The following is a 12,250-nucleotide window of genomic DNA, read 5'->3' on the forward strand; positions in this document are numbered from 1 at the left end:
AAAATTATTAGTTCTAACTGCAGTAATTAATAAGAATTGCTGTAACAACATAAAATAAAGATTTGAGGAAAGTGCTCCTTCCTAACCTCAGCCATAGACTAGTGGTAAGCCTCTTTTATAAGCTGTGTCTGAAAGGAAAAGGCAGGGTTCAATCCTGTGGTGACAATCCTCAGCTGGCTGAGAATAAAGGCCCAGCCCTTAACTGCTGCAAAGGATCCTCCCTCAAGTTTGGGTTAGGGTCGTGGTTCCTTGGGAAATAGGCAGAACTGATTTCCTAGGATCTTTTAACATAGAAGAAATTTTAAAAGAAGGTTAAGAAAGAGAGTTGGAGAGAAGAATTTATGGAGAAATAGGAGACTCACATTGCTCCCCTGACTCTGTTGGGTGTTGGTAGGGTGTAGGAGAGGTGGACAGAAAACCCTCCCTTGAGATTTGGATGTGATTTTGAATGTGGGGTGCTGGCTCTCCTTCCTGCTTGCAAGTTACTGAGCAGCAGAATCCCAGATATTTCCAGTACTGTCAAAGCCTGGAAACTGGACAGCTGGGAGATGGCCAAAAGGCACAGACAGGGAGAAGAGAGCAAAGCCCACTCTAGTTTCCTGTGGGACTCCATGATGCATGGCAAGAACTGTAAGTTTTCTATGAGTTAGGTAGTCTACGACCACAGTTGGAAGCTGTAACTTAGGGAACAGTCTTGTAAGAGGTTTCCTGGTAGAATGAAGTGATAGTATCACAGAGGTAGGGATGGTTCTCTGAGATAAGAGGGGAATGTGGTTTCCTATCCATAAGACTGCCCATCTCAGTTCTCAGGGGGAACTCACTGACTCCTAAACATCATCTGTGTTACCCTTTAGAGGCAGCTAAGGGTATCAGCTGGATAGGACAAGATCCAAAGACCAACTGGACACAGGCCTTAACAGCAGGAGTCATACATATTTGTAAGAGTCTCTCATATACTAGAATTTGCTGCTGGAAAGAATCTCAGAAACATGGTGAGAAAAGTGCCACCCTTCTTCTGATTTATAAACACAATGTATTTTGACACGAGTTATAGCAGCAGCTAGTGTGCTTTGTTGGTATGTATACTTGTGGTCCTTCTAAAAAAGTACAATTATTTATTTCATATAAATTGGTGTCAAGTCAGATCCCTTACCACCCCATATTTATAGAAATATATTTTCAAGTATAAAAGAAAACATTTTATATTTATGTCTGTAATATTTTTTCTTGGTTTGAGCTCAGTGTTATAATTGCTGCAATAAATTGAATATTGATTCTGTTTTCCAAAGTATTAGCTACTGGGCTATGTAATGGCAAGTTGTTATATTTAACTTTCTCATGTTTGCACTATACTCTGTAGAATATGATTTAGGCTACCACTTTCATTGTATAAACCTAGAGCTACAGCTCTGACACCAAACTTAACAAGCAAAGCACAGAAGGGAGAAAATATAGATGTGATTTTAAGTACTAAAAAATAAATAAATAAAATCCTAGAAAATCAAATGAATTAAAAGAATACTTTTTGGGTGGAAGCACAGTTTGATGAATTATTATAACACTCTAGTAAAGATAGATTCAATGTGGACCATAGAAAGGGGAGAAAAATTAAGCTGAGTGAGAGAGGGGCAGGCAGCCACTAGACTTCAATAGATGAAGTGAGTACTATTAACACTAGCCCAGGGCAGCACCCAAGTGTGGACTTCAGTAAAATAAATAATAGATTTGTACAAGTCATGGGTCTATGGAGGTATTTCAAGATTAAATGGATCAAGGAAGGTTAAAGTAGCAAATATTAAGGATGTAAATCTAAAATGTAAGAATCTTACAAATGTTCATATACATGAATATAAGAATATTGCAAGGATGTTAAAAATAAAATTATCTTTAAGTGAAACATTAGAAGAAAAACTTATGTAACTAAGAGAAGTGGCCAAATTATATAAGTTATAATATTAAAAAATGGTTTTGAAAAATTTTTGACATGAAAATTTCAAAATTCAACACACTATAAGATGAACTAAAAAAATAGAATGTTAAAATTTATGTATCTGTGACTTCAAAATATCTCAAGATGTTAACAAAAGTTTATATTTGAGATGTGAGATTATGAGTTATTTCACTTATTCTCCATTTTTTAAAAAATAAGTGTGCATTTTTTAAATTAAAGGGCTCCTATTACAGCGCACTTACACAGTTATTTCCTCTAATCATTATAATAATGTTTTTATTGTTTTGTTGCCATAGGAGGCACATTGAATGGCTTGCCTATACTCTTACAGGTGTCAGCAGAGACCTAGAATTCAAATTTAAGTTCCTTTCAGTTCCTTTCACTGCAACATATACAAATGTATTCTTGCCTCACCATTTATGAGAAGGAACGAAACCCATCATTTCAAGGGTTTGTGAAAATTTCTAAGCAATTTAAGTGCTATTGACTGATAGGTGATTCAGTAATCAAAATGCAAATATATATGTTAGAATTTCATATCCTTTCCATGCCAAGCTTCTGCTCAGAATAATAATTTAGTATGATAGCAGAAAGTCATACAAGGAAATTTAAAAAGCAGATTATATTATCTGCATATAGAAAAATAAACTTCAAAGTAATAACTAAATCAATAATTACATAGCAATTAATATTTTTCTGTAAGGTATTATGCTGAGGCTTAAGAAATGTACAAGACATAACTCTCTTCCCTTATCGGTTTTTTAATCTCACTTATGAAATATATGTGAATAATCAAACTAACAGTAAAGATTTAAACTAAAAATTAAGAATATAAGACAAAGGAGAAAATTAGAATCTATTAAGTGTCGACTAAATAGTGGGAACTGTTAGGCATTTGCTATGTGTCATCTCATTTACTCTCTCAGCAACAGGGTGTACAATGTAACTGATGAGGCAGAACCTAAGAGGAAGAGAAGAAGCTTCTCTAGTGAAGTCAGTGAGTCATCTAGAGAGAATCTCTTTTTAAAGAGTCATTTGATTTGTCCTTAGTAACCTAGTAGGTACCTATCTTCCTGGGGAAAGATTATTTAGAACCTTTTCTATTATTTAGAACCTTTTATGACCTGCTAAATTATGGCTCACCTCCCACAAGAGCAGGTCACTGAGTAAGTTTTCCAAGAGGTTACTTGGGGTTGGAGAATATCCTTTTGTGATTTAGTGTTATTGAAACCTCCTTAAAGGATTTCTGTTTCTGACTGAGGTTGTCAGCAGGAAAGGATATCAGGAGCCTCAACAAGGTCACCCTGTGGCAAGGGAGCGCAAGGCCATTGACTCAAGCTCAGAACTATGGTTTAGAGATTCCTGGAGAAAGGTTGAGGCTGGCAGCCTTTCCTGTCCTGGCCAATATATGATGGTGGGAATTGCAGGAATGATAGCTGATGACAGATAGAATCATTAAGTCCACAGTGTGCAGGGATCAGTTCAGACAGGACATCCCTGTAGCAGTGCAAAATCACCAGGTGGAATCTGCCGGGGGACCAGTTTTCCATAGCAGCTCCACGTATGCTGACGGAAAGCAATGGATGGACTCCCCTGTTTTCTTTCTGCTTGGGATTTGGAAGCAGGGCAGACTACATTAGATAGAGTGATCCTCTGGGAATCTTCAGCAATGGGAGTGAGGGCAGCAAGGACCTCAGGAGGGAGGCATTGGACTTCCTGCTAATATGGGCATGTCAAGTTTCAAGTTATGTGAAAAAAAATAAAAGAGATGTGACTGCATTTGAATTCCAGTTGCTTTTATTTTTTCTATCATGAGAAGAAGGTTCAAAAATGATGCATAGCTTGCCTAAGCAGCCACAGTTAGTAATTTGCAAAGCTAGAATTCAAACCAATTCTGTTTGACACTAATCTTCTATCCTCTACAAAAGAGATGTCATAAGACATTATATATTTTCCAGATAAAATTATACCTCTAGCAAAATTTAGTAAATTATTATTCACTAGTAATTAGTAAAATGTTTTCTTAAACTCCAGATGAATGCTGTTGTGCAATTCTGGGAGAAAATAAAGCTTATGTTTGCTTTATGAAAAGTTCTCAGTCATTTTATTTTATTCTTCATTGAATCTCAGGCACTAAACCCCCTGTGTCTTCCTGGATTTTCTTTTATTGAAGAAAACAATTATTGTTTTGATGAAATGGAATAAAAATTCATGCAGTTTTCTTACATTAGCCATACTCAAAAAATAAAGCCACAGCTTTTAATATCTATTCAATAATTCATTCTAATATAATTAATGAGAAACTTTATTAAGCATCTAAAATAATTCAGTTGTGCAACAGAAGTAACAAGGCGAGTCTGCCAAAATTCATTATAATAAATAGTACTTAATGGCACTCAAAGATACACTAGGGCTATAGTGTTTTTCCCATTGTTCCCAAAAGTGCCAAGTACAAGAGTGAGCACATATTTGGTGTTAAACAAACTACTTTTGATTGATGATAGCTGCTAAGTCCTGAGTAAACTGTAGCATTTAGGAGAGTGCATGGAATTGTTGAAAATCATATAAAAGTTATAAAGATATCAAGGTTTATGACCAGCAAGCAAATGAGAGGAGTTACCTTATAAATAAAAAAGGTGTGACTATGCTTACAACCTCTAATTCATGAAAGATTGATATAAGTAGATAACTTGACGGGGATAGATTTTTTTTTTTATATCCCCAATGCCTAGAATAGAACCTGCATTCTAGTAAGTATCACAGGGAGCTGATAAGGAATATTTGTTGAATAAATCGATAGTTATATGTGTTATACTTTTATTTATGCTCATATTTGTTAGATATTAGAAATACTACACAGTATTTAAAGGTCGAGTGAAGAAATACAAATAAGCCTTCACAATAACACCCAAAACTGGAAGAAGAGAGTAGCGTGAGGTACGGGCTGCTCACAGAAAAAATGGAATCCTCTCGTAGATCCCATATCCCGGTAACTCTGGCTTCCATTTTAGCTACTTAGAAGTTGTCCATTAATCTAATCACCTTCCATTTAACAGTGCTGTCTTGTTTCTCTAGTTGCTTCCAGTTCTTCTTTTAGTATTGGCATTCTGCAGTTTCATTTTTATGTGTTTACATGTAAACTTTCCTATAATTTATCCTGTCTCAGGTACCTTAGGCTTCTAAGATCTGAAGATTAAGTATTTTTCAACAATTCTCTGCTGTTACTTCTTTAAGTATTTCTTCCTCTTCTTTATTTCTATTTTCTGATTTTAGAACACTGATTACATGTTTTACATCTTTTCATTCTGTTCATCATCTGTTCCACGGTCCATAGTCTCTCTGGTAATTTGCATTTTTTTCTTTCTGTGATGTTTCTCTCTTTGATAATTATTTCTTTGGATCACAAATTTAGCTGGGTCAATTCTATTAAACTGTTCTTTAAGTGTATAATTTCAATTATAATGTTTCATTTCTATTATTCTTTTCCAAAGCCACTTCTCATTTTTACATTATCTGGTTCCTTGCTCATATTTTCAGACATTTTCTTCTTTAAATATATTTTTGGTAGTTAGAATAATGGTCCTCCTTCCACTCCCAGGATACCCATGACCTAATCCTCAGAAACCTGCAAATATGCTACCTTACCTGGGAAAAGGGGCTTTGCAGATGTGATCAAGGTAGTGTCTTTGAAATGGTGAGATTATCCTGGATTACCTGGATGGTCCCAATCCAATCACATGAGCTCTTAAGAGCAGAAGAGGAAGGCAGAAGAACGGGTCAAGAGATGCCATGTGAAAAGGACTTAGCCCAGTGTTGCTGGCTGTAGAAAGGTAAGGAAGAGGCCATAAACCAAGAAAGGCAGCAGCCTCTGGAAGTTGGAACAACCTTCAGTTTATAGTCAGCATGAAAATGGGGACCCCAGTCCTACATCCACAAGGAATTGAACTCAGTCAGTAACTTGAATGGGCAGAAAACTGAGTCTGCCTTACAGCTTCCAGAAAGGAACATATCTGCCACCCTTAACTTCAGTCCAATGAGAACTGTACTGGACTTCTGTTCTATAGAACTATAAAATAATTAACTTATGCTGTTTTAAGCCACTGTTTGTAATAATTTTTTAGGAGCAATAGAAAATTAATATAGATTTTAGTACTAGAATTGAGGTGTTTCTGTAACAAATATCTAAAAATGTGAAATTGATTTTGGTATCAGGCAGTGGGTACAGGCTGGAAGAATTTTATTAAGTATGGAAGAAAAAGCCTAGTTTTCTTTGAATAGACTGTTAGCAGAAATATGGATATTAAAGAATGTCCATGAGGGCTCAGAAGGAAGTAAAGAGCATTACAGAGAAGTCCTAAATTGCCTCATAGAAAATATAAATGGTCATGAACAAACTATTAATAGAAACATGGATTTTAAGAATGCTGCTGGTGAGGGCTCAGAAAGAAATGAGAACATGTTATTGGAAACCAGAGGAAAAGGGATTTTTGTTACATAGAAATCTTAGCAGGCTTGTGTCATGCAGTTAATATGGAAAACAGAACTTGTAAGCAATGAACTTGGATATTTAACTGAGGAGATTTCCAAGTAAAGTGTTGAATGTGCAGACTGATTTCTTCTTTCTCCTTAGAGTAAATGCAAGAGGAAAGAGATAAACTGATAGAGGAACTGTTAAACAAAAAGGAATCAGGACTTGATGATTTTGGAAATTCTCAGCCTTCCCATATGGCAAAATGTTAAAATTAAGATATTCATTTAAATTTAAATTTATTTAAAAATTAAGAGATTATTTTTCTGAGCTATTTCAGAAAGATCGAAAGATCAGAGTAATCAGTAACATAAAAGACTCTTTGAAAAAATTAAGAAGTTATCATAAATTCCATCAGTCATCTCATCAGAAGCCAAAAGTAGAGATTTTCTTGGAAAGATCTGCGCATGAGCCTCTTGTCTAATGGATTGAATCCTTGTGACATCTATGGAAAATCCACAGAGCTCTTGAGAATCTTATACAAGCAGAGACACTGCCAACTTGGACTGAAGAGGTCAGAGAGATATGATGTGAGAAAGTCTCAACCTGCCTTTGCTGGCTTTGAAAGTAAAAAAGGGGCCCAAAGTCAAGTCATGTGGCAGCATCTGGAAACTGGGAGAAACCCTCAACCTAGAGCCAACAACAAAACAAGGAGCTCAGTCCTATAACCACAAAGAACTGACTTGTGCCAACAACCCAAATGAACAAGAAATTAATTCAATTTTCCCTAGAGCCTCCAGAATGAATTGCATCCTGCCTATACTTTGATTTTCATCTGGTGTACACTTGTACAATGTGTTGTTTTATGACACTAAGTGTGTGGTAATTTGTCATAGAAAATAAAAATGGCAATAGAAAATTAATTTCTCTTTTAATTTTAGAATATTCAACATACTTCTTTTCTGAATCTGATCATTCCAATACAATGTATCTTTGTAAGACTATGTCTTCTGTCATGGTTTTTTTCAGCTTTCTCTCAAGTCTAATTTATTCTTTATGCTTTGTAATTTTTAAATTGGTAACTAATTATTTTAGAAATTTATCTTGGAATCATTCAATTTGGATTCACAAAGCAAGTGATTTATTTTGCTTCTACTCACTGACTGTGAATCTGGAACCACTCTAAATTACTGGATAAAGTTCGTTGATCACACAGGTAAATTCTGCCACCAAATCTCAGTGAAAGCCATCTAATAATTCTGAGTTCTAAGGACAAATCTGTGTCCCTCCACCCAGTGCAAGGTCTAGATAGGCATGTTTCTTTGATGTACCTTCTTGGTGGTAGGTTTATTTTGTGTAGACCCTTATTCTTAGAGTGTTGTCCTTAAGGGTTCTGATTCTCTGAGAGAGACACTTCTATCAGACTACAACTAGAGTTAGCCCTTTGCTTCATATTCTGCCCCAGTGTTACCCTTACTTACCTCTTGGGTTGCTTTTATCACTTTGCTTTTGTCCCCTTTGGATTCTTTGCTTTCTTACCCTTTCAGAAAAGCATTTAAAAAGAAGTATTTTATAGTCATATTTTTAGAGTTTTTCATTCAACAGCTGCCAGAAAAGGAACACTCTATAAATTATTTTTAATCCTACTTAAATTTATTTTTTAAAAATTGAAGTAATACAGTTTGTTGCCTGTACAAGGGTTTTATTACCTTAAGTAAAACTGTTATCAAAGTGATAGTTTTTTCATTCAATTTCTTGATGCATTTAACAAGTACAGGGCTTCCTTGGTGGCGCAGTGGTTAAGAACCCGCCTGTCAATGCAGGGGACACAGGTTCGAGCCCTCGTCCGGGAAGATCCCACATGCTGCGGAGCAACTAAGCCCGTGTGCCACAACTACTGAGCCTGCCTACCACAACTACTGAAGCCCGCATGCCTAGAGTCCATGCTCCACAACAAGAGAAGCCACCACAATGAGTAGCCCACGCACTGCAAAGAAGAGCAGGCCCCACTCACCATAGCTAGAGAGAAAGCCCGCGCACAGCAGCAAAGACCCAACACAGCCAAAAATAAATAAATAAATAAACTTTAAAATAAAAAAAAAAAACCCAAAACAAGTACAGTTCCTGATGGTACTAATGTCAAGAAAAATAAGTAGCAGACCACAGGCAATATGTTTCACATTTTAAATCTCTACTTTCTAAAAATGTATTGATAGCACTATATAAAGACTCTCCTCCAGACTCCAAATATAGAAAAATAAAAAAACACATAGTCTTTGAGAATCAAACTCTAAGAAATTCAATTAGTCTTTGTACTGCTTTTATATTTTAAATAAACATAATTAAGCTCAAATCTTTAGATTTAGAAAGTATATTTACTTTTTGGTTTGTAAATTAAAGATCTACATTTCCTTGATGATATTTATGACCAGTCTTGATCCACTCAATCAGAAGTAATCCAATCCTTTGTCCTTCCATAACAAGGGATTACATTATGATGTAATAATTTGTTTATATATTTGGGTTTTGTTTTTTTTTTAACTAGACTGTGAACATCTTGAAAAGAGAAACCATATCTATTAAAAGTATTGTAATGGGCCCAAAATTTAGCACTGAATTTAGGTACTGAATAAGTATTTGATGAATTTAATCTATGAGTGAGTATGTTTAGTAAAATGTAAGAAGTTTATAATTCTGTATGCATATTATTTTAACCTGTATTTTAAACTAATATTAGGAAAAATTGTTTTAGTATTATTAGAAATATTATAGAATTGTAAGCCAGCATTAGTGAGAGAGATAACTCCAAATACAGTAATTTGTACTCTAAGTAGAGATTCCCTTCTTTCTTTCTCTTCCTGTTTATCATCTAATTCACATATTTCTTTGCACAATGAATGAATGAGAGCTTAGATTCTTAAATAAAAGTAATTTAAAATTGTATTTTGCCTGAAACATTGTTAACAGGATAATGGTAATGCCCAATGAAAGAAAATCCTTAAAGTAAAAGAAGTAACATTGCCAACATTTAAAATAAATGTTTTCCAGAGCTGACTTTTAAGTAATTTGCATTACTTACTTTTAAAAGAAATACACTATGTTGCCAAACAAAGAAATAAACAAATCCCAAACAAATAAAACCTTTGAGAATTTAGTGTTACATATAGAAGGCATACAAGTTACATCTTCTTACATATATTTTTCAAGCTTACAACCCTATATTTTGTTCTTAAAATGTTCAACTGAAAATGGTGTTTAAATATCAGCCCCATGTGCTTCTATTTTTATACTTATCCTTCCATAGTAATCACCCCCTCTAAAGTAATAAATACATTTAACGGAATTAGGACCCAATCTTCACCCCTTTCTTCATTTAACTTTCTATGTCCTGTAAGAACAGTGAATGTGGGTCCCCTTCAATATTTCAGATGCAAAATAGAGAAACCAAACTCATTCTGTTCTCTAACAAAATAGTTTATATTCCCTTTCTATCAGTTTTAATTTTTTTCCTTTTTTGCTGTGAGAATAATCTTAAAACCCTCTCTGTTCTTCCTTCCTTTATTCCTTTTGTCTAATCTATCATAAAGAGCTGTCATTTTTGTTTGCTTCCAGGTCTTCAGGCCTCTATTAGAATTAGGACATCATTTCATGCCTTGACAGGACTAGATAATTTTCAAAGATCCCTTTTAATTCCATACTTTTTATCTTTTTTAACTGATCACACTGACCACATTGTGGATTCTTGTACCCAACTCCAATGGTAATAATACAATTTAGTAGTTTGCAGGTAGAGGACACTAGAGATGAAACTGGAACAGTCACTCAATATTATCCATCAAAGTATGTCCGTAATCTCGGTCTGCTCTGGCTATACAATTTTTATTATATTTTCCTCAAATGCTCTTCATTCCAACTTGTCACTCTAGCACACTGCCTATCTATAGGATTTTTCATGCTTTTGTTAGTGGTCGTCATAGCACAAAATGTTCCCTTCTCATTGTCTCCTCAGTAGAAAATTTGCAAAATTTGGTTTAACTCTTATCTTTTCCAGGTAGTTTACACAGTGATAGAAACCAAAATTTGGGCGTTAGTTAGGCCTCAGCTTGTAACTATGCCACTTACCAGCTACATAACTTTAACCAGCCTCAGGTTTCTTATTGTAAAATGAGATTAATAATAGTAATAAGAATAATACTTTTGCTTTGTAAAATTGTGAGGATTGTATGAGTTAAAGCATATAAACTGTTTAGTAGAGTGCCTGTGTTATAACATTAAGTAAATAGTATGATTATTGCTGATGGTATTACTATTATTATCATCATCATTATTATTATTATTAATTCCATGATGTCCCCATTACTCCAGCCCATATTTGATAACTCATTACAACCTCTATTAACTCAGCAATATTGAGCACTACATAATTCAGTATTAATTGTCCTTTACTTGTTTTATGTATTTGCACAGTGATTTACTTGCATGGCTATTGTGCGAGAGGGCACTGAGAGGACATTTAATAAGTAGTCATCAAACAATTTATCACGTTTTGATATTTTTGAAGTTGAGAAATAACAAAAAGATAATACAGGACCAATATCATTGAGTGTTTATCATGAACTGGAAAATTTCTCAATGTTCAGTTACTAAAAATACATTTGAATATTCTATTACACACGGTTTTGGCATATATTTTTATTCTTTAAAACTAAAATACACACACATAAACATACACATCCCCCAAGTAAACAGCTTACCTTAAGATTGTTCTGAATTTAGCTTCAGAAACCATCCAAAGCAGATATCTACAAATCAATAATTATGAAACTACAGTCAGTTAGCTTGAATATAAAGGTGCTTTTACTTTTAGCAATGATTTTTAATATTTTCTACAAAAAATTAGTAGCGTATTCATCATCTAGAAGTTTTTGTTTATTGCCTTGACCACTAAAGTTTTGGAATATTCATAAAATATATTTTAAAAATCAGTAAACACTTTTAAGCTAAAGGAATTTGACTTGTTTCACTATTTGCAAAGCCTATTGATGGGTTATATCCCAAATATCATCTTATTAAGCATTATTGAATTGTATTAAAAATGAACATTTTAAATAAAGCTATAATAATAGGACTGCTGAACTTGACCCATTTTATGATAATGAACACTAGACTAAAATATATTATAGGAAGCATGTGTATATACCATATGCACCACATATACACCATATATATATGTGTGAGTGTGTATTCCAAATGTATGTTTACATATTGATAGATAAAACAGTATTACACACACACACACACACACACACACACACATAACACGTAAATTTATGGAAAAAAACACAGGTAGACCTAAATAATTTGCTAAAGTAAACCAAGTATTTGGGTGTAATCTAATGCGTCAAATTCAACCGAGCTCAAGTGTTTGGATAAACTGATATTTTGGTGATACTAACAATAACAGCAGCAAAAATCATGTTGTGAGTTTTATAGCTTATAGAACACTTTTTCACATTCTTGTTCAGGTCTTCAGTAACCCTCATGATCACAGATGTGTTCCCTCCCAAATACTAATAAGATAAGCTTGGTCTGAATTAACACAGAGGTAGTTACATAGGAAGCTTGCCCCTCAAATCCCCGTTCTGAGATTAGCCTTTACATTTAAAATGCAAGCTATGTCATATTCCCTCATAAACAAAACACATTTGAAATCTATGAAATCTAACTTTTCATGTGGCTGAAGCTCTTCTTTTAGATCTTGTCTCAAACATCCTTTCTTCAGAATGATGGCAGATATTATTCAAATAATGACTCAAATCAATACATAACTA

The 12,250-nt window shown here is 34.2% G+C and overlaps 1 protein-coding gene across 5 annotated transcripts in view; it reads right to left on the bottom strand.

Annotated features, from left to right (window-relative positions):
* CNTN1 (contactin 1) overlaps window positions 1-12,250 on the bottom strand; it is a 370,073-nt gene that overhangs the window by 262,590 nt on the left and 95,233 nt on the right. For 4 of the 5 annotated variants that reach the window (XM_007168318.3, XM_007168316.3, XM_057557626.1 and 1 more), the window contains one exon: window positions 11,174-11,221. The exons of the other annotated variant lie outside the window; for it this stretch is intronic. The gene's annotated coding sequence lies outside the window, so the exon portion shown is untranslated. The remainder of the gene's footprint in view (window positions 1-11,173; window positions 11,222-12,250) is intronic. 5 annotated transcript variants of the gene reach the window in all.

This window comes from Balaenoptera acutorostrata, chromosome 11 (genome assembly GCF_949987535.1).
Source record: "Balaenoptera acutorostrata chromosome 11, mBalAcu1.1, whole genome shotgun sequence".
Lineage (NCBI taxonomy): Eukaryota > Metazoa > Chordata > Mammalia > Artiodactyla > Balaenopteridae > Balaenoptera > Balaenoptera acutorostrata.